The 24,301-nt window shown below is 37.0% G+C and overlaps 1 long non-coding RNA gene across 2 annotated transcripts in view; it reads right to left on the bottom strand.

The window, feature by feature from the left end:
- LOC121671291 overlaps positions 1-24,301 on the bottom strand; it is a 310,077-nt gene that overhangs the window by 22,483 nt on the left and 263,293 nt on the right. For both annotated transcript variants that reach the window (XR_006018467.1, XR_006018468.1), the window contains exon 5: positions 666-787. This is a non-coding gene — a long non-coding RNA (uncharacterized LOC121671291). The remainder of the gene's footprint in view (positions 1-665; positions 788-24,301) is intronic.

The raw sequence follows: 24,301 nt of genomic DNA, 5'->3' as shown, positions 1-24,301 counted from the left end.
TAAGCCTGAAACATTTTCGAGCAATAGAAAAAAAATATTTTGAGAAGGAAATTTTCTAGGAGATATGACTTAAAAACACTACCACACCAGCAGTCAATAAATGGTAACAGAGAGACCACATGTTTACCCAGTAATAACGTTTGCAGCAACACATTTCCATGCTTTTCCCAGCATTAACCAAGGGAAAATGAGAGAAGGAACTACCCTGCTGTGAAACAATGAGTTGCATCCAATTTCTCCAAAACTGCTTTTTCATTCAGCCATGGAAATACCTTTTTAGGCTAAAAAAAACGAATTAACTTAGTCTGCAAGAAATAGCATTTAAAAGAGAGAGAAAAGGTTACAGGTTTTCACCAGTCAACTTCTAAAACTTGTTCTGGGAGACAGAATTAATACATGTGCATAGTTTTTGCTTTGTTCTTTCCCATTAAGTTATGCGTGGAGAGGACGGGGTTTTCTAAAAACAACTTGAAAAAAGTCTCATATTAGCAGTATGCAGTGGTTCTGAAAGTCTGTGTTCAATAGCCTTCTGGGATAAGAATTCAACAGAAATTTATAAAACAATGTAAGATGTAGAACTTGGAGTCAAGAAAACACCATAAATAATCATTATTTGTTTCTCCTCATCGGTTTTAATTCTGTAAATATAATTCTAACCTAATTACCTCAAGCTTAGAGTCCAAGTTGCAGGCTGGGTTCCATTTGAAGGTGTTCTCAGATGAATAGCAATGTTTCCGTATCAACAAAAGAATCAAATGTCATCCAGTCCTGTTCTCCTAAATATAAACTGGAGCAACATGAATGCATTATGACATGGTGAAAATAAACCCCACAATTTCAGTCTGAAACCAATAAACTTAACTGATTTCTGTATTTTCGCTGCCATTTAAAAATGGGTATAAGTAAAGACAGGAAAGTCTCTTTCCAGAAAATTGGTTTGTTGTGATAATTTTCAAATTTCCTCTGCAATTGGCCTTGTGTTCAGATATTTTGCAAAAGGGACCAATGAAGTTTATCTAATTTAAGTCTAAATACCCATCTCATAAAATATATGATTATCTGGGGAGAGAGAGTAGAATAAGGAGGTGACACAGCCTAGGGAACTTAAAAGAAATTCAATATCATAATCTATTTTCATGGTAACTTGGTTGATTTCTTAGAGAGAGACATTTAGATCTGAAAAGGTATAAAAGGACCAATACAGAAAGTCTGGAAATTGAAGCTCCATCTAGAAAATGCTACATACTTTTTACTTGAAGAGATAAAATTTTTAGAATATTTTAACAAAAGGAATAGACTTTCCAGAACTTCAAATTTTTATTCTTAACTTCTAGGTAGATGTTGTAACAGTGATACCAGAAGTACTTAACCTGTAATATAATAAAAGACAGACTCAATGATTACAGCAGACTCTAAAGCTTGAAAGTGATGAATTTGTTAGGAGAAAATATTTTGGGATTAGTTCAGGGAGTAAACTTGTAGTGCAAAATAATAAAAAATGTACCTACTTCATATTGAATCAGCTGTATGTGTGAAAAATTACTTGCTCCTCTAAGCAATATTTTAAGTAATAATTTTGGTTGATACGCAGAATTTACAACCATTATTTTTTACGCTGTTGTATCAACAGTGGCGAGGTTACAAGTTTTGTTCTCTTTCCAGTACTTCTGCCATTCTCTCTGTTGGTACAAATCTGCATTCTTGCCCCCTTCACTTGTGTTTCCGAGGAACAAAACTGCCAACTAGTTCACTAAACCCTTGCAAACCACGTTGTGATCTAAACATTTTTATTTCTATAATGTTGAATCATGCAGGGAGCCTTCCCTGCAGCATTTATTTGCAGCAAGGAAAATAGTATAAAGTTGCACAGCTATTTGAGCTCTGAGGTCATTCAAAGCACAGTGGAATTAAAATTACTCTCTGCCACAAAACCCTTCAGTAACTGAGGTGTGGAAAAAGGGAGAGGAAATTGAAAAGATGGAAATGCATGGGGTATTTAGGGCTGAGGTTATCACCTCGATTACACAGAAGAGTAAAACAAAATGAACGTAGATAGATAAGGTCAAAATGTAGTTTGATATTTCTGTGCAGCCTAAACGACAAAGGAAAAGGATCTACTTGATTTTTTTTCCTTCCAATTCTCTATAAAGTATTCTCTCCCAAATAACCAGACAATATAGGTTTAGCAACTGGAAGTGTGGGAATATATATATATGAATGCACTTCAAGGTGCTACAGCTTCCCTGCCACCAGCAGTGCCTCTAAACAGCCTGCAGGGAACACTAATTTGCTCTTAAACACACACACACACATATATATATCCTGCATATTAAATTTATAAACCTCATTTTAATTGCATTTTTACATGCAACTTTTCCCTACACAGAAGGAAAAACCTCTTAGGAGGTCGAGGAAGACTGGAAAAGGGTCAGAAAAGACCGGAAAGTTTCTACTGCTGCTGCCATTCACATATGCTCTGCCTGGATAAAAGGTCTTTGTACCACGTCACTTGAAAGATCACAGTGCTCTGTCACGGGTACTGCTGACACCTTTCCATGTAATGCCATGAACCAGAGATCCAGTAAAATGGAGTAAAATAAGATTTCCTCCTTTCTCACATCAGTCAGTGCACTTCTCACCAGTTTGCCCTCTTTCTTAAAGTAAATACAACCCTGATTCTCTCTTCTTTTCTCTTTGCAGAACATGTGTCCTTTAGCTCAGGAAAGAAAATGAGAAGGTTGTCTTCTGAGCCTGTCATACAACAGGCCAGCCTGTCTAACTTACAAGGTCAGTAGATTCAAAAAGTGAGGTTTTTCTTCTCTTTTCAAATGAAATGCAGTGATAAGTGCTTACTTGATTAAACCAGCGGATAAGAGCATCTATTGTAATTCTTTCCTCTCTTTTCATTTATTCCTTTGGCTCCAAGAGATAAGAATGGAGAACTTTTACCCTGGCATTGATCCAAGCTTTGAAAGGACTTGCTGATTATGGATAATGTTCTTATTCAAATGAGCAGTCCCCTTGAAGCAAATACTAATGTTGTCTGACTGTAATGAACAGGATTTAATCCTATATTTTAAATGAATTTTTATCTCATGAAAGTATATTTATATATTCCTGTCTCTAATCTGACTGGATTTTACCATTGACTTCTGCTAAAGAAGAGTCTACATTACATGAAGCCATCAAGTTAGATCACAGTTAAACATCTTTCCCTTAAATGTATGCTTCCATAAAGAAAATATAAACAGTCACAATAAAGGACAAGAAAATTAGGAATTTCAAATGTCATGTTAAATATATTTGCATTTATAGACTAATTAAAAATTTATACACTAAATACAAATTTATTTAAATTCTCCCTCTATATTGTCTCCTTTACAACAAAAGATCCAAGCACGTTTAGTGATTTCATATACACAAATCATTTTATCATCTTTCCTTTCTTCAAAGCTTTTAAATTCCAAAATAAGCCTTATGAGATGGGAGAGCCATCAGAAAAGTAGCATTCACAGGGTTGATAAACAATGTATATATACAGAGATATAAGATTTATTTTCTATTCTTTCCCTAATAATTCCTAAAAAGTGATTTCTTCTGGACACTCACCAGACACCGAGCTGATGCTTTTCACCAGCACTACCTATAACTGTCAGAAGATCTTGCTCTTGACACTTAACAATCCCAGAGATCATAATTTTACATGTGGAGCTCAAGCTGTTTTTTCCCCTGCGTCGCTACATTTATCTACACTGAATTTCACCATTTTAATGCCCCGTCACTAGACTTAGGAAATCCTTCTGTAATTATTCTTGATCATTCTACCTTAAATCTCTCATAACAGTAAATAACACCACACCACTTCTCATTCCAAGATCCCTGACAAACATATTGAAATATGATAATACTTGTTTTTTTCCCAGTATAGAAATCAGAATCCAGAATTAGAAATGGGGCAGAGTCCCTTATAAATAAATGTATCTACATCTAAAAGATGAGATAGGAAACAACACAAATAATTGCATTGTCTCTAGCTATAGAACAATATTGAGTTAAATATAGGTTGATTTGATACAAAACAAAATTAAATATTTTAAGACATTTGAAGGCTTTTTAAAATATTAAAAGAGAAAGCAATTAAAAAATTAACAAAAAACCCCATCTTTTTGCAAAAGTACATAAAAAATTTGTTGCTTAAATATGTTCAAAATAGTTCTGGGATGATTTAAGAATGATTCCATATTTTTATTTTCTTCACAATATGTAATTCAATTAAAGGCAATGCAAATTCACTGTCTATGCTGGAATAGCTGGATCTGTGTTTTGGTATCGGGTCAAAAATTTTTGATCAATGCAAAATGGTTCATAGTTCTTTACAAGAATATTCACTTTTAGCCCTGTAAATGTATCCTGCAGCTGCAATACTACTGGGTGTTCATTTGGCACATTTGATTTAAGATAAATAAATAACTTGCCAGTATAACACACAATGTATGCTTGTGTGACTGCATATACAAATACTTCCAATGCTTCTTAGGAATTAAGATATAAGCAAGTTCTGACTTGAGTAAGGCCATATGTATACTAGTTGACAACTTATTTTTTGTCTCTAACACAAATTTTTTGTTTTCAGAAAAATTCAGTGAAAACTCTTTAAATGAGAAATGCAAGTTCATTTATAAAAATCTGAGTCTTTATACAGTGTAAAAAAAAAGGAAATGAAATTTCAAGGGGTATCTGAGAATTTTTTCCATGAATACTCTATTATTCATAAGCAAAAAACTGCAGCCTTTTGTAAAGCTTGAATATATGAGAAGAGTAAAATGCTGGATTATTCAAAGTTAAAGAGTTCATTTCAGCTTTTGCAAAATGATGGTGCTTTTGATGAGTAAGACTCAACTGCTGACAATTTATTGACAAAATCATTGTTTATTCCTAACCTAAGAAAATAATTCAATAACAAACCATGTGAAATTATTTATTCGAAGCAGGAGCTGATGAAAATCATTCTCATTATACCTAGATATGATTTGAAATCTTTTATTTAATGTATTTGATAAGAGTTTGAACCTTTTTCTCAGTTCAACAATTATAAAAAATTTCCCATATAAGTGAGATCCCATAATAAGCAGAATTAACTCTTCTGGATAGTTTTTAAAGTTATCTTACATAGTTCTTAAAGTCAGCTAAGGATTCAGAGGTGTCAGCCTGAAAACCACTCGAGTCCTTGAGAATGCCTGTGACTGTAGTTAGTCCTGGTCAGAGTTTGAGGAAAAGCCAGGGCAGCAACAGCTCAAATGTCCATCCCTCTCTACAGGATCTTTAAAACTCACAAATGGCTGAAGTTCAAAATTCTTAATATGAGAACAAAATGAAGCAACCCCACTGGATATAAAGATATTAAAAATATTTTATGTGATGACAGGTCATACACCCTAAAGCTGAGTAAGGTTATGAATAGAAAATATACTTAGTGTGAACTTCAAATCCTTTGCTAGAAGGTAAAAACGAGACAAAAATGGAGCTGATGACATTTCAGTCAGACGAGATGGGAATGGGATAGCAGCTTTGAAAGTTGAGACATAACTCAAGGAATGCAGAAGAGTCAGTGGCCTGGTATTTCAAATACAGATTATTTTCAGAGCTGAATCAGGCTTTAAAGACAAAACAGTAACTACAAACCTTCCTTATCTCTCACAGAAAACAATCCCTTCTTAGTCTGTGAAGCTATGAATGCAGGTCTTTCCATTTCCTGTTATTGAAATTCATGAAATTCATGAAATTCAAGGTATATTTCTAATGATTTGGCAGGTTGGGTATAGAAGTCTCAGCACACACTTGTTTTGGAGCACCTCAACTCAACATGCACTCTGCTAAGCAGCTCAGTAGTGACTGTCCTGTGCACCCCATCCAGAAGTGCCATTGTCCCTCTCTCGACAGGAAGCCTATCATGGAAAAAGATCTTGGAAGTAGCCCTGACTTTCCCAGCAAATCTTCTCTACCTGGTGTAAGCAACCCAACTAGTCAATAATTAGATGGATGCAAATGGTTTTTCAGCATTATTGCCAGGACTTATAATTTCAACTAAAACCAGCAATTACCTGGTGGACATATCTATTTATGTACACACCAGTCAAATCAGCTCTGCAATAGTTACCAAGTAGCTCCTATTGTGCAATAAAATCATTTTGAAGGGGTGATCCTCAAATGAATACTGACACCTTCCACGCTAGATGTCCAGAACTGGATGTATAACAAGCAATTTCTACAAACAATGCGACCGCATGTCAGGTTTCGTTGCTCTCAATTTTACTGCTTTTCTTTCTTCCAAGAGAATGTGTACAAATTCACACAACTGCTGCAAGAAATTTATCTATAACTTAAAACATAATTGAGCACTAAGAATATTTTTCCCTGCTGCTGACCTTGTAGTAAATTCTATCCCTAACTGATTGGCATGACTGTCTACTTTTAAACTCTAACAAAATATATACTTCACCTGCTTTCTTTTTCTTTTTGAGCAGTTCCTTATAATAATTTGCCACAGGGGAGAAACAAAGAAAAAAAAAAGATGTTTTATGTCCATTCAAAATACACAGTTTCGTGGAGGCAGTAAGCAAGTGCATATCTGACCTCCTCTCCTGCCTTATATAGCATGGAAACGAAAGGATTTCCATGAAGACACAAGCAGAAATTGAAGACCTCAACACCCAAAATAAATTTAACCATGATAATTTCCCAGCCTGATTTCTTTCAGATGTGTGTTTCACACATCTTTGGGTGCTGGGTCTGACTGAGGCCTCTCCTACAGTGGGGGCATTTTTAGAAACATTCTCTTCCTTTCTGATATCTGGTAAGGATTGATGTCAACATTCAGATGTTCCCCCAGGGAAAGCACTGACAGGGCCTCTCTCTAACTGATCAGCTGCTCTAATGCTGCTGAGATTAACTCAGGACATCGAGGGAACTTCCCTCTGCTAGACCCATCTGTAATTAGGCAACAGTTTTGAGAATTTCAGATACACAGACATACATGAAAAATACTCCAGAGAAATGAAAACTTTAGTGAGCAATCTAAACTAGTGCTTTTTCTTTTACTTATGCATTATACTGTAGTCTGTACAGTGGTTGCAAAACATATTTCTTGAGTCTTAGAATTCCAAGCACTCTTTAAATACCTTTCTTTGTTACCTAAGCAGGTCATCCAGAGCAAACAGAATTCCATTTCTCAGACAACCCGGAGCATGTCCTTAAGGAGATACATGTGTGGCTACACAAAAATGTGTGCAACTGTGTTTGCATTTAAATACAGAATGATTTATTAAGAATTTCCATTTCCAAATCCTCTTGGAAATGAGTCTCTAAACTTTCCATGACTTCTTTCCAGTAACTTCCTAATCTCTGCATTTACTGGTAAAGGCAGCATTCAATCATGTTGATATTGCACAAGTACTGCACTGTGCGTCAGACAGATGTATTACCAGTGCATGCCTATGAAAATATTCATGTAAAGAGTATTAATAAAGTTCACAGAAAAGAGTTTATATCTTTTTGTAAAACTGCATACTAAATACTCTTATAATGCAACACACATATAAAATCAATTTTAGCATTTATAAAGGTGTAAGAAAAGTAGAATGAGGCAATTTGAGCTGTAGAAACAATAGAATATTTTTGCTACAAGGACCAAACCTTCGAAAGAAATATCAGCATTTAATTTATGTGACGCTTCAAGGCTATCACATACTGTTTTATGTTGGTTTGGTTTTGTTTTTCTAATGAGGGCAGTAAGACAGAAGTAGATGGAAGGGGTTTTTTCTCCTAATTTTCCTTGCTGTCTTGCCTTGATTGCAGCTACAGCAACTACATTGATGTACAATGATACACTCGACATCCTCATGCTAATAATTGGTGCCTCTGCTCATTTTCCCCAAGGCCATCTGGGTGAATTCCCGAGATCAAGTTATTTTTATAGAGGCTCTCAGCAGGAGGGAGGGCTCTCCACACCCTCTTTGAAATTCAGTGTGCTGGCACATCACAGCTGCTTTCCCAGAAACTGCGAGAATAATCAGCACTGCAGGAATCAGGGGAAGCTGCTTTAGCTCTCTCTGGAGGCCCAAGCAAAAGGTATACGCTGCATGGATCTGAACCTCCACCCATCTTTTCTGCAGGCAAGGGAGTTCAGAAAAATGTCCAAGTCTAACCTGAATCTGGCAACTGTTCAGAAAAGAAAAGTACTGACCAAGACACCAATGTCAGCTGTGGTTTCTTTAATTTGAAAATAAACCTGGTAAAAAAATTCACTGAATACCTCACCAATAGGACAAAGGGGGAAAAGCTATAGAACCAGGACTAGGTGAAATGTTTATTTAGTCCCAAAGACTCCTTCATATTTGTTATCTGTTCTATTTTGAAATTATAGCTTTGGGTTTGTTCTTAGCTGATATACAACTGGGCTGAGAGTTCACATCTAAATTAGAGAAGCACCAGCCATTGAAGTTAATGCATCAAGGTACCAGCAGTGTTCCTCTGTCATGTCCCATGGCCATGGGAGCTTTAATGGATCAGATGGTGACTGTGAAGCAACTACGACATACCCACCTCCCTAAGAAAGAAAAAAAGAAAGAGAAAATAGAACAGCTGTATGTGTTCCCATGTACACAAAGAAATGACCAACCAATAAAGGAAGTAAAAGCAAGAGATTATCCAAAGCATAGAATAATTTTCAGTTACAAATGAAACCATTGCAGTAATACTGACCCTACTGAGTGGTTGGCGCTTTTTTTTTTCCTGAAAAGATTTACAATTCTTCGAAAAAGAAAAATTTTGAAAAATACTGATTTACAGAACTCCTAAGTATCAGTGGATGCTGATATTGGCTCTACAACTCTTGGTAGCTTTTAATTACTCCAAAGTTATCATTTTCAAAGGAAACTACAGCTTATTTAGAGAATTTATTATTTTTACTCAGAACTTAATCTCTGGGCACAGGCATTTCCTTTTCCCTCTGTCCTACATCACTTTGCTCCCTCCTCCTTCAGAGGGTCTTTGTATTTTAGACCATATCTGAAAGCTCATTGGATATTCTGTTTACAATGTTATTTTGTAGAGCTCTAATTACTAATGTATTTAGCATTCTGAGACAAGACTTCAAACCTTCTGACAAATTATTAATCATGGATATGAGAAGCTCAAAAATAAGAAAACGAAAAGCTTATTTGTGGCCATGAGCTTGTTAATCTTTGTTATTCAGCAGTTATGTGTGTTAACAGAATACTAACACAAATCATGTAATGGGAAAATTTCTACATGAGAACTTTTTTTCCTGAGTGACATATAGATTAGCAGGACTCCTCCTGCTACTCTGAACCGTTTATCAACTTCCCTTCAGCCCATTTTGTTGAAACAACAAATCAGTGTCAGCTTACTTTCCCCACTGATCTGCCTCCTCTAATCTGTTTATTAGAACTCTGTAGGAAAAAATAGACTAAATTCTTGACATCATATTATTTAGCAGGAGACTAATAAATTTAATAAATTTAATGTACCTTAAAAAAAACCCCAAACTCACAACCCTAAGATCTAATACATTTATGTAGGGAAACCTTGGTTTTCTTATTCTCTCCCTTGATATGGAACAAAGAGAACATAAAATTTCTGTATCTTTTCAGTCAGTGTGCTGAGCATTTCAAACCTTAGGAAAATTTTACTTACGGGCAAAGAAATAAAGAAAGCAATTCCTAAACCACAATTATTTAATCTTACTTGATTCTCTGGCAAAAGAAAAAGAGAAGGGGAAAAAGGAAAAGGGGAAATATGTTAAAATGAAATGACCTTTCCAGAAACTTGAAAAGATCTATAGGTAATTGATGTTCAGTTATAGTTTCCCAAATTGACTGTTCCACTACGCCTTGAGAGCATTTTCTCCTGCCTGTACTTCCATCAATTGCTCATGAATATGTCAGTGAACAGGATTCTAAGCCTTATCCGAGTTTCCAGTTCAGCACATTGACTGCTCCGCCTTAGAGCCTGAGCTCTCCATCAAAGAGGAAAATCGAATCAGTTTGATACTATTATTTCTTGCTAAATCCATTTTGGCTGTTTCTTATAGTCTTACTAGACTCATGAGTATCTGGTCATTGTTAACCTTTTTGCAAAGACAGAAGAGGGGCTTAGAATTCCTCCTCCCTTGCATTTACACCCTGATTAATTGAGACCCTAATTTCACTGTTCCCTTTGTCACCTAATGTATTTGTAGATCCTCTTCCTTTCTTTACCCCTGGTAAATATCAGTGCACTCACCTTTTTATCCTGGCTGGTTTTTTAACCTAAAGGGTTTTGATAGCCTTTTAGAGACAACTGCTCTTTTTTCCATTTGCGTATGTCTCCTTTTGTAATAAAGATACCACGACACAGCCAAATTACCTTTCATTGCCTTCTTACATTCTCTGCTTTTAGACAGTTGGCTCTTTTGCCACTATGACCAGAGTTAGTCATGCTTGGATTCAGTTATCCAGACACTTTTGTATCATCAGCGAATCTTGGCTTGTCAATTTTTTTAGTAAAGTCCTTCTGCAGCACTGCCTGCTAACTCAGCAGCAGCAGTTTGAGCTGGGAGAGCTGCTGAGCCCACCAGACATTTAGAACAAGCCTTTAGACAGATGTGGTTCAAATCCCTCCCATAATGATAATTTCACCTGGGAAGCAATGCAATTTGTGACATTTTCAATTCTCACTAAAAGCACAGGCACATTATGATACTATCTAGAAATGAAAATTTAGATTTAAGAAGTGTGAGTCCTACTAAAAGCACATTACAGGCCCAGCTAATCACTTCAGTCAGGGCATTACTGGTGCTTTGCATGTAAACTCCAGGCTAATTAACTGTCTCTGCCAGCTGCAGGTTTTGAACAGGGTACAAATACTATGTATTTTCTACTAATTTTAGCAATTTGGATTGCTATTGTTCAAAAACTGCAAATCATCCAGGCCCTTGAAGCCAGACAAGTAGTTGGCTACATACAGCAACGGCCACTGCTAATTCCTGGTTTTAATTCTATATTACTAATAAAAAGTCTACTGGGATGGACAAGATGACCATTATCACCAGACACATATAGAGATGGACAACTTTGTGACAAATGCTTTTATAGTCAGGATTTCAGATGACTAGGGGTAGTTAAACGAATATGATGCAGGAACATATGTTAGCTCTTATTTTAATACAAACATAGTGAATTTGTGAAACGTGTATTTGGTGTTCATAGACTGAAAACAGCAGACTCAGATCTAAAAAAGATATAAAGCAATTTAGTCTGTTGAAGATGCTCTACTGCATAGGTCTACTAGGATGGGACTCAGTAGAGATGGTTTCTGTTATGCCAGTGACTTACTCTGTAACCTGTTGTTGTATTATTTCTTTCCCTCACTGACTTCGGTTAAAGGAAAAGGATTAATTACTTCTGCCTGTGAATTTGCGCAGCACAAGATCTTTCATTCAAAATCAGGCCCTGATCCTAGAGAAAACAAAACAACAAAAAAACCCATCAAAAACATCTCCCGAGCCATACAAAAGTATCCATTCTATACAAGTCTACAGCATTACTGGCTGTTAGCTGATAAACTTGTGGTAGCTGCTGTGTAGCTACTACACAATAAATAGGAGAAATCCAGTTATGTCCATAGCAATACTTAAGCACTGCTGTAAATACACACCTTAGCTAAAGCACCTGCTTCTATCTGTTCTCTGTAGAAAAGCAATAATTCCACTCATTTAATTGACCTGATCCAAATGCAGTTCTGGAGCTAACACATACAAGATATCATGACCCAATCTATTTGGGCAGTGTTGACATTTGCAGGAATTGCTTTCTGAAGATTAAGATGAAACAAAGTTGGGATTGATTGAAGTATTCCAAAGGGTTTTATTCACTGGTTTTACAGTGTAGCAACTGTCATTTCTGAAAGTCATATGGATTTAAATTGATTTGAAATAGGGTTCTTATTTAATTATCTGGCACAATTGCAGTTTATGAAACTTGCTGATTGCTGTGAGAGGCTCTCTGTGGCAAAAGCTTACAGCAAAGAGAGAAGGAAGTCAACAGATGAGAGGAGGATTGTTAACAAGCTGATGAAGAATGAAGACATACTAGGCTAAATCACCAAGGAGTGTGTTTTGAAGTTCTTGCACATTTCCAGACTGGCTAAGGATTAAGAGCTTTATGCAAAAAATAGATTGAATAATTTCTAGGAAAATGAAACCATTTAGACTTCAAAGCAGAGCAGCAAACTTAAAACCATAAAGCTGTGGAAGAAATTATGCTCTTTCAGAGCAACAATATCACAGCACCTTCAGAACATGCACAAGTCTAAACTTTTACTCTCTCCTCAGACCAGAAGGACACAAAAATGCCTTCCTTAGTCTGCACCTATGCAGAGGCACTGATGTGGTGTGCTCTGGTCCTGGCACCCTTTCTCCTGACTTCTTGTCACAAAGGGGCATCAGTAGCACTGGGATAGGTGAGAAAGTCACCCATGACAGCACATTCAAGGAAGCTTTCATGTAAGGATGTGTGGGAAGGGAGGAGGGGGGAAAGGCAGCACTGAGTGTTTATGGGTTTCTTCCCCAAGTTAATGGTTGGTCTCATCAGTATTCTAAGTGACGATACCAAACCTAATTCTGCAAATCTGCTCTGAAAGACCTCCTAAATTTTGAGCCTCTCAGTGTTTTAAATGACACAAAACCTGGTTGAGTTTTTCTGGATAATAAAAATCAGGTTCAGTCACAAGATGCTCAGCTTTGTCACAACTGAGGGACCTTGGAACGTCCCAAAAAATTAAATGCTAAGAATCTACAGAAACTCTTATGCCAAAAGAGAGTCTGATGCAACTCTGGGGTAATGCAGCAAGTTTGTGAAATTTGTAGAATCACAGTTCTATATCTGCTAGCTAAATTTCAGCCATCTTCAGGTCATGCAGAAACACTTGCAGTTAGTTTCAAATGTAGTGACTGAGAGCGGAGCTCTAGAGCATATGTGGCACCAGTTTCTAAAATCACACCCATATCCACAGGGACTGAATGCCTTAGTGAGAAACATTAAGTTGCTCACAAGTGTGTAAGAGAGATCAGACATTTGTATCAAGTAAATCAAAATCTGGTATGTTGCAGACCAGCTTCCAGATGGCCAAATCCTGCAGGATTTTTGAGGTCTGTAGGAATTGTACTGAGCCAGAACCTGCAGTATTTGGTTCTGAAGAATTAAATACATTTCTGGCTGTAGAACAAAACTCTACTAAACTTTAAAGATACAGTTGGCCAACTGAAAATGTAAACTCAGAGGTCTGAGAAGTATAAAATTTGCTCTAGCAATATTTTATTCTACAAAAACTGCTCCACAAACCAGGTGGCTGTGGTTGTTTTTGCTTGAGGCTATGTTGCCTCCTTCAAGTTTGAGGAGATAAGAAATAATTGTCATTTTTCAGCCATCACTGGAAGCAGTCCTAAAACATAAGGCCATGGTATAGTTCCTAGTATTCAGACTGATGCTTTTTCCTGGAAAAAATAATGAATCCAACTGTGGCTCCCTTCAGCGATTCCTCATTATAAATGAGGGAACAGGAAAGATGCTGCTGCTTGCTGTTTGAAGGGATAAGATATCGGGTTTAACAGCATTATAAAGGACAATATCCTTTTATTTCTCTGTTTATTTCAAAGGAGGTGGAGGAATTGGGCTGAAAATATCTTTCTAGATCAGTGTGGTAGACTTACCTGATTCTCTGAGTTTCATAGAAAAAATTTCTACAAACTTTATTTTCTAAAATCTGAGACACATGACTTGGGGACCAAAGCACTGGAGGGGTTTGCTGTGATGCCTTAGGTTTTAACTTTTGTATTTTTCAAATTCTGTACTGCTTAGTGTCTAACTCTGAAGTTTCTTGTAGCCTGTTAATTTCTGCTCTCTCATGCTAGGTAGACATAACAAAGCCTCTCCAGGCCTGCTCTTCAAGGACACCCAGACCCTCCTAAGCCCAAAAAGTATAAACCAAAAGCCTCTAAAGGGGCAAGCAGAGGGGAAATTACATCATTAAACTGAATCTTTAACTGGAGAATTAACCCTGATATGCAAATGAACCAAACCTATAAAAGTGTGAAGAACTCGTGACCTGTCATCCATCTTGGGGTCCATCTTGGCAATAGCCTCTGGCTCCCCAGGGGGTACCTTTGAAGGCCTTTCAAAGAAATACCTGCTTTTATTCCTTTACTCCTGTCTAGTCTCTGTTTCTAGGAGGCCTCTTAAGGCATCAGTTGGTTAGGCAAACTGAGGAGCTTATCCAAAAAAATCACACTTCCCTCTGAGGAAAAAGTAGTAAGAAAATTAGGGATGCATTTTTGCCACACTTCAAGTTACCGTGCACAAGATAAAACATGTTCTTTTGACATTTTTGGACAAATTCAGAAACAACATGAAGCAAACCAAACCTCATACCTAAAACAATTAAAATTTTGGCAAGATTAGTTTCCCTTTGATCACACAGTATTGCTTCAAGGACAGTTCAGCAGAAATGCTAAGATTTGATTGAATTTTTACTGAAATTCTGCCCTCTCTCCTTCCCACACTTTGCAGTGAGCTAAATTACAAAGCACCCAACTTCAATGTAATTAAATTGTGCTCCACTTTGAGAAAATACTCATTGCAGGAACTGAGGTATACTCAAATTCTCAGATTTTTAACAAAGCCAAATAAGTTTGATACTTTCCAGAGTTGTTCTGCAAGGGTCAAACAAAATTATTTTTTGACCATGTTAAGTTCATCCATCACTGGTAAAATAATATGGGCTTTTGCAGATCACTCTCTTACAACTGCTCATAAATAAAGGGTACAGCTCTGAAATCTGCATCTCTTATATGTCCTCTACAATTTTATGCCTAAATTAAAAAGTCAGAATCTATTTCACATTGTCAAATGGATCTTTAGCAACTGGGATTTGTTTTCATATTGTTGTACCTAGTAAGCATAGTGAATACATGAGCTTTTCCACTAAATTAAATGAAAAGATTATTGCTTTTGCCCTAAGCAGACGTTACAGAACATGCCCAGGAAGATAAATGTAAAAAGCAAAATATAGCAGAAGATTGAGTACTTGTCAAAACCAAATTGAAGGCAGTAGGCAGCAAATTGGATTTTCCTTTACAATAACATGCAGTTCACATTCTACTACTGTAATGAATATTATAATGTGTGCTTTCTAATACAATGTCCAGTGATGCATTTCTAGAACTATTTCTCTAAGCTTAAGGATATTCTTGTTATATCATGGTTCAGTACATAGTAATGATAAGTTTGTTCAGTTCACTGCATAGCCTTAAGAATATCTTCTTCTGAAGAAAGGAAAATATTAATCTCTAGATTTCTCTTTCAGTTACAGAGATTTAAAGCTATGAAAATCATCAGATTTAAAACAATGTCTTCCCACTGTCCAGCTCCCAAACAGCTATGGTTGCTTTGGGAACCAGCACAAGTACCATAAACAAGCACCAAATCCTCCCCAGAGCTTAGAAACAGCACTGAATCCAGTGGCTGCAAACCCAGCTTGCAAATTATGAGTCCAAACCAATGTAATTCTTCTAATTTTATGAAAAATTTGGATGGTGGGTAATTAGCACACTCATGATTGTGAGTCACAGACCCAGTGTTTTCTTCTGCACAGATCAGTGGCTCTGTGCTGAGAATGCAGTCCCAGCTGGGCAGGTGGCTCTCAGTGACATTGCCAGGAAGGTCACTCTTTGACCCAGAACTGAACCCCATTCCACATGAGACAATAATTTTTACATTTAAAAGAGGATCTTTTCTGTTGTGTTTGTAGATGATGGAAAGGGGCTGGTGTGTGCAGCACATAGAGCGTAAAGAAATGGAAAGAGAGAAATAAAGCTTTTTTTATACCAGATATTAAACTTTACTGTATATTTCAAAAGAAAGAAGCATAGTCAAAAAAGCAATAATGTGAAATGAGACAGGATCATGTGGGTGAGAAGGGATGCTTGGTTGTCATAACAAAGCAATACCTTCCTGCACAATTCAGATCTTCAGGGAACATTTCTTGCTGAATTTAGCTTAAAAATAAGGCAATCAGAGAACACTGATATGCTGAGACTCAAAGTGATAAAAAATGTACATGGATGTCAGCCTTGGGAATTGCTGTATGTGTTCCATACCAGATAATGGCTGAAAACAAGTTGTATATTGTGCTGTCTAAATGGTATTTAAAATAAAGAAGCCAAGGAGCTCTACTATTACCATGCAGTCAGGAAGAGTGATGTGGCTGCCTGTTGGTTCAAGGGCACCCATAAAATGCTTCTTTAACAGAAGCAAGCTAATGCAGTGAAACAAAAGATAATCACTTTCAGGGCTTTAGTCAGAGGAAATTTAAAACTTGGCTGGAAAAGTTATAAATATCCTGCATTATTTTAAACTCCTATCAGGGAAGAATGGATTTGATATTTAAGAATATATAATTATTTCTGGTAATTATGAAAGAAAGAGAAGAGTAACTTGACTCGGCTTAATCTGTTGTGTTTTTTTTTCCCAAATAAGATCCTGCATTTCTTTAACAGAAGCAGACCTGAGGGAGGTGTGATGACACAAACCCATGCCAAAATTCAAATTTTTCTAAAACTTTTAATACATAGAACATGTTTGTAGTACTGTCAAAATAAGCTTAATGTTTCTGTCTTGGAGAAATTTCTGAAGTTATTACTATTCTGTGTGATGTCCAATGTTTTGTCACTGTTCCACATCTTTCTTGACAATAGCTTTTATTGATTCCTGTGGATTATTCAGGTCTCATGTTTAGATTGTCAAAAATCTAGTGTCTAGGACTTCCCAGGTTCCATGAGTTCCAAGATTTGGACCAGTTTCTTTTCTAATTACAAGTGATTAGTTACTGCAGACATTATTCGTAGTACTAATCCCAGGACTAATCCTTCTTTGGAGCTAATCTGATACTGCATCATTATTTATTTATTAGATGTTGATCATAGGATTTATGAAGTACAAGAACTCAACTGGAAGAATGTTTCTTTTAAAACAAAACTATCTTAGCATAAAGATTACAGACAGATGAAATTCCTGGAAAACATATTTGGTTTTGTTACTTTTTTCCATGTAGATGACCACTTGATTGAATTGTCATTGTCAGTAAAGAACGATGAAAAATAATGAGAAATCATTATCACATCCAAGGGAGGCAGCTATCTCCAGCTCTATTTCTGAGAACACAGTGAGTAATACCAATGTACCTTTCAGAAACTGAAGAAAGAACAGAGAAATAGCCCCACATCTCGAAAATGCCACATCCATGCAAATGTGGAATGTGTCATCATGATGAAATCATCTTCCCTTAAATTTTAGAGTAGATTGCCTAAAAAGAGAACACACAGCTGGTAGCCAAATGGAACCCAGAGACAATGAGAGGCAGCACTGGGCCACTGCTGCTGATTTTCAAGGCTGCACTGGAATTTCAAAGGAAGATGGCAAAAAGGGAAGCACAATTCTTAAAAAAATTATGATTTTAAGGTGACAATTTTCTATTTTCATACTAGGCTTTCTTTTCCAAGGCATGACTGGAAAAAAATTGAAAGATATTCATGAGTAACAGTAGTTTGTATGTAATAGAACCCATCTTATTGAATCCATTTTTACTTAACACACTTGTAAATTTTATTTAGTATAGGTGTTGTCTTACTGCTGCCACTATGTTACAGAGAATTCCAGACAACTTGAATGTCATTAGCAGATTAAGGAATGATTTTAAATATGGAAAGATTTAGCATATGAAAAAATTGCTAATGAACTTTTGAACACTTTTTAATAAAATTCCTCTTACCAAGCGACAGTTAACCAGCAAAGATGTTTGGTTTTTGACCAGCAAATAAGCTTGGTCAGCATTAAAAAATTATAAACCAAAGGAATCAGGACACTGTAAATAAATCCATCCTTTAAGTCCAGTAGGAATGTAATAAATTTTTTCCCTGCCATGTTCCAAGATAATATTGGAGTAAAAAAATAATCAGCTTCTGAACATTATGTACTTGTTCAAAGACATAAATGAATGCCTTATTTTGTAAAAATTGCATAAGTATGAATAAAAGGAAAAAGAAACAGAGGTACTAACGTACAATAGAAAAAGTTAAACCCTTTAATTTCTTGTTAGACATAACAGATGCCTGAAGCTCGTGCTGTTGTGTTTAAGAAAAGCTGATTTGCTTGTCTGTAACTCAATATTAAGCTGTAGATTAGTTTTGCAGTGTATTGTACATAAGCTTCTGAATTTAACCACATCTATTTGGAAGAGATTGAGGAAATATTCTTTTTTAGCTCTTAGAAGTTCCAATTTTCTCCAAAGCCTATGGTGATAAATGCCAGCCTTAGAAATACAAACCTCAGACTTTGCTGATGAACTTGTAAACTTTCCAAGATATTTGGAGGCCACCTGCAGAGAGTCTGTGCTTGACCTTGAACAGATAAACCTCAGGGAGGGATCACAGTGTGCAATAAAAACTTCAGCAGCTGAGCTGAGAATTCTGTCCTTTACAAAAGCTGTGGGACCAAAATCACACACAGAGGCATGGAAAAAGTGGCATAGAAGCAGACAATTAATTGGACATAGAAACAGCAAAGTATTTCAGGCTATATTTCATAGCATTCAGGGAATTGTGATTGTAAGTGTTTACACTAAGATGAGTGAGGGATGAATAAGCAGTCCTGTAAAAAATTACAGTTTTACAGACTAATTTCCACATGCCGCCTATCTGATGGTGTCATAGGAAATCTCTTGAGATTAACCTAAGGAAACATTGCAAGTACACAGAGCCCAAATTTCTGTCCATTCCTGCCCCTAAGGTCAGCCTCACCATAAACCTTTCCATGAGCTGGGCATTACAAGGCTGCTTCTTCCCTCTGTCCCTGAGATCCCTTCCAAGCTCTGTGGAAAGAGGCAGATCTCTGCTCTGCTTCAGGGAGAGCAGTGATTTAACCAGCCTTTTCTCTAAGCCACTGATAGTAATCCCAGACTGGCATAGCTGAGAGCTTCTATTGGAAACCAGCTATTTGATGTGGTAAAGCTCTATGGGGAATGAGAAGAGATTTGATAAGCTTTTACATATTTTTAAAATGTGGAGAAAGAGAACTAAGAAGACAAAACAAGGCACTCAGTTCTTGCACAACAGCCCTCCCACCATGACCACTGAGAAGCTTTTTCTCTTACAGAGCTGATAATGTCAGCAGATCTGCCTGAGGAGTTGCTTTTTCCCCTGCAGCCTTCATCTGCCGCTGGAGTAGGCCTAATCAATAACCCTGCAAGAGGGAGAGAGAATTTAACGGGTTCAAAGGACTTTGCTCAAAACTTTTTTGTACCAGCATCCCAGCTGAAAGTACAGTACATGCCTATTTTGCTCATCATAGTTTTATAACTTATAGTAGCCTGAAGCAGTTCTTCCCTCCTCCCTCCTCCTCAAACAGAATGAATTCAGCCACAGGGTTTTGCAGCATCTGATCAATATTTACTTAGCAAGACAATTTTAACAAGAACAAAAATATTCTTCCATGCAGTAGCTTCCATTTTTTAAACTTGTCAAAATATCTGTCTTGGTCTGAAGCAAGATGTAAAGACTTCAATGAGGAAAGGGAAGTAACAGAATTGAAATTGATTCATTTTGAAATGTTCACAGTTATTCAGACTACAGCTCACACCAAATAGGGTTCATATTCAAAATACATATTTTCCTTACCAAGCTGTAAAACCATTCACAAAGTGTTGAAAATTTATCTGCTGGAATAGATATGTTTAAATTCAACTGCTTCTTCATAAATTGCTTGTGGCAAAAATGTGATGGCAACAGTTGCAATGAGTTACCAAAATATTTTTCTTATTTTTTAATTTTTGTATTAGATCTCCTGTATGCACATATTTAGTCCTTCAAATACATGTCTGTTAGATAACACTGGTTAAAAGAGTACAACCAACCTGTGCACCCTCAGCAAGTTCATCAATGACACCGAGCTGCGTGGTGTGGTCAATGGGCTGGAGGGAAGGGATGCCATTCAGAGGGACCTGGACAGGCTGGAGAGGTGCACCTGTGTGGGCCTCATGAAGCTCAACAAGGCCAAGTGCAAGGTCCTGCACCTGGGTCAGGGCAATCCCAAGCAGAGGCTGGGCAGAGAAGGGGTGAAGAGCAGCCCTGAGGGGAAGCACTTGGGGGTGCTGGTGGAGGAGAAGCTCAACACGAGCCGGCCATGAGCACTCACAGCCCAGAGAGACAAACGTGTCCTGGGCTGCATCCACAGCAGCGTGGGCAGCAGGGCAGGGAGGGGGTTCTGCCCCTCAGCTCTGCTCAGACCCCACCTGCAGGGCTGCATCCAGCTCTGGAATTCCCAGCATAAGAAGGACATGGAGCTGTTGGTGCAAGTCCAAAGGAGGCCACAAAGGTGATGGTGAACCACCACTGCTAGGGAGACAGGCTGAGAGAGCTGGGGTTCCTCAGCCTGGAGAAGACTCCAGGGAGACCTTAGAGCCCCTTGCAGTACCTGAAAGGGTTCTACAAGAGATGAAATATTTATAAGGGCGTGTAGTGGCAGAAAAAGGGGGAAGGGTTTAAACTGAAAAAGCAGAGCTTTAGATCAGATATTAGGGAGAGATTCTTTACTGTGGGAATGGTGAAGCGTTGGAACAGGTTGTCCAGAGGAGTTTTAGATGCCCCATCCCTGGCAGTGTTAGGGGGTAGGCTGGATGGGGCAAGCAGGTCTAGTGGAAGGTGTCCCTGCCCATGGGTGTGGGGATGGAACTAGATGATATTTAAGGTCCCATATATTCCATGATTCTATGAAAATAATCTCTGATGACAGTGATAGTTGTTTGGAAAGACAAAATAGTCTCCTTGTCTAACACAGTTTTTCTTGATGTTTTAAATATTCTTCATGTCAAAAGAGGGTTAATTCTGGGCAGATATCATTCGAATCTATGAATTTGGATTAGTAATTTCTACTAGAAAAAATATTGAGAAGATTTATGTAGGGGTGTTTAGTTACTGAGATGATTATAAATGTAGATTATTACGACCTTTAGGTAGATGTCTTTAAATCTTGCAAATGTTTCTTTCCCTTAGTATAAACCAGCCCTGAGGCTGAAAATACCTTTTTTTTCACAGTGTCTAATATTTTCTAAGAGGTAACTGAAACATTACTGATTCTATCCACCACTGATTTTATCAGCTACTGTTATTAGAAGAATAGACAGGTTTTTTAAGAATAATTCTGTAATTGAGATGCTATTTAAGGCTAAAGTTTCCCTTACTACACTGAGAAGTGAAAATGCAAACCCTTATACTGCTGATAAACAAGCTCTGAGGAATTCAGTCTAGAATGACAGAAATAAATTGAAAAGGAGTAAGTTTGACATTGCTTCCTTCAACAACTGAGCACCTCCTGCTTTGACCTAGTTTTATTTTTAGATGCAGATGCAGACAGAACACGAATCAAAATGCCTTGCAATTATTGGTTTGTGTGATAATTAGCATTTTGGATCTGTTATTCAAAAACAATCACAGATCAGGGAAAACCACGAGTCTCAATTCCAAAAGGGCTCAACTCCAAAAAACCACTTTTCCAGACAAGTTCCCAGAAGGGTTCTAGAAGAGACACAAATATATCCTATGTACATCAGTGCTGTGGATGCTCTGCATGCCCTCTGCTCACCAAGTTACACTGACAAAAAAGCAGCAATTTCTGATGCTAGCCTTAGAGTAAGAGTTTGGGTTTTAAAACAAGTTATTCCCTACTATTTCAGATGTTTTCAGTCTTGAGTTCTGCAGTACTGTATTGCCAAGAATTTAAATGTGGACCAGGAAAGTGACTTGATACCTGGCAGAGACAGCCCAGGAGTTAGTTATACATCTTTCAGTGATCTGCTGAAAATTGGCTATTTTTTGCTAAAGTCAGTGTGGGCTAGAGAATCATCTCTGAAGCTTTACTGGACTTTCTCCTACAGTTTCAAGCATGAAAGAAGTTTGTGTGGCTTGGAAAATGCCACGTGGTAAACACTGGGATTGTTCTCAGTGGTAAGAGCCTAAACTGTAAAGGTTCAGTCCGTAGCACTCATCCATTGGAGAAGAAAGTACAATAAAATTAGTTAATACAATTTTTTAATATATCAAATCCTTTAGAAGATAACAGCAACAAAAAAGTGATGGGTAACCAGGAGTCCACTAAACCTATCCTTAATGAATGATTGCCTCTCTCTTTTGCTTTACATATTTGTGCCTTTATTGCATTACCAGATCAAAACTTAGCACCCACAAAGACTACCCAGTTACTGGGCACTGTGAGGTATAAACCTCTCCAAGGTGTCCAATTTCTTCAGGGGTTATTTTTGCACAGTAAAGACAGACATTAAAGTTGAGTAGGGCATCTGAACTTCTAACAAACTTCTTTTGGGCATCTGGAATCATTCCCTGAAGACCAGCTTGTTTTAAATGCAAAAAGAACACCTGCAGAAATATCAGTGACAGTCCTCACACACACCAAGTTCATGAGGCCACGAAGTACTGAGATGTTATAAGGAAAGAACTGAAAAATACAAGCCACAAAGACATAAAGCCTGCTTTCCTGTAGACATGAGGGAGAAGTGACTGTTATTGAAATCTCTTTTTATCTCCCTAGAGATACATTTCTTGAAGAAATTAGGGATTTGTTGAATCATGTCTTATGCTCTCAGAGACCTCCCAGATGTCTTATTTCTTTTAATAAACTGTTCTGCTACATTGCTATAACAAATTTCTTTCAGAATATGGGGATTTTTATGCAAGGGTTATTGGAATTGAATTGAAGACTAAAAGTCAGAGCATAACAAATAATTTTCATTTCTAGCACTATGTAATTAAAAAGAACATTTGTTCATTGCCATCTATCTTTTTTCCCCTTCTTGCTCAGCCAAAGCTGAGGATGTAATACAATTGGAAATATTACTAAATAACTGCTTGAAAAGAGAGTTTTTGAAAAGCTTTTAGTCTGGAATTTTCTGAAACCATAACTGCAACTAAGAGATAAAATTGGAAAGTACTACAATACAGGACATCATTATCTGATTTTCAGTCAGTGGCTAAAAAAGGTAGAAGCCTCTACTCTTTTTTCCTTCATATACATAAAACATAATCAGTGTTAGCAATGGTAGAAAATACACAGACCCGTAAATACTCCTGTGCCTAGATACATTTACATATTTTAAAGATGCAGTTTATTCCCTTCATGCATGAGAGAGACTGAAGGTGTCACTTTCAGAGTATTCAGTCACTGTAGTGCATGCTCAGTCATGAGTCATGTAATCACTGAAGTGACATTTAATTGTGTTTTAAATGTCTGTGGTTAAAATGACTGTTAGGGTATGAAAATATAGCAGTTGTCTTGCAGAAATATGACTATCATTTCTCCATACCCAATTGGTGCTGCTACTATGTATTAAGTTGGTCTATTTCTTCCAGTAGAAGAAATTATTAAAATTATTTCTTTGCTCTTGAGATTTTCAATTGGAAACTTCTTTTGTTCTGTCCTCCCTCCTTCTGCCTTCTTCATTGACCTGACGTACTGAACCAGATAAAAGCATTGTTGATTCACTCTTGTTAGGAGAGAGTGAATCAACAAGAGAGTTACCCACTCCTCTCAGAGGTTCCCAGAACAGAATGACAAGAAAACAGAAGAACAAAGCAATGGAAACGAGACTAAAGGTAGAACTTTCCCTCTGTCTATTGACAAAAGCAAGGAATAGAAGACCATACTCCCCAGCCTGGGGAAACCCAGGATGCTAATAAGAACATTCATGATCTGTCTTAGAAGAGCCAGATTAAATTGTATCTTAAATTAAAGTGTATTTTCCAGATGGTGACTTTATCAGACAATCAAAGTACAAGGCATTACATTTTTGTAACTCATTAGATTTCAAAACTATAAACTTAAAACATGGGGAATCTGATCTTTGGAGTTGAAACAGACCTTGAAGCCCAGGGTAAAATATTATTTAGACTATACATCTTTACCACACTGATGTATTAACTATGTAAAACAGTCACAAGAATATTTATAACTGTCCAATATGTCCAGAAAAACCAAAATTCTTCTTTAGATTTTTATTTTTTAAAGATCCACTATTAAACTAAGAAAGAAGAAATTAGTTTACTAAGGACAGGATTTTCTGTTCAATCCAACAACCTGGGTAACACAATTTAAGTTTTGCAATAATAGAAAATCCACAGACA

This window comes from Corvus kubaryi, unplaced genomic scaffold (assembly GCF_017639235.1).
Source record: "Corvus kubaryi isolate FWS band 111438036 unplaced genomic scaffold, C.kubaryi_AGA036_p1.0 37397, whole genome shotgun sequence".
NCBI lineage: Eukaryota > Metazoa > Chordata > Aves > Passeriformes > Corvidae > Corvus > Corvus kubaryi.
Note: the sequence above shows the minus strand (reverse complement) of the source record. Positions and strands in the feature narration are given on the sequence as shown.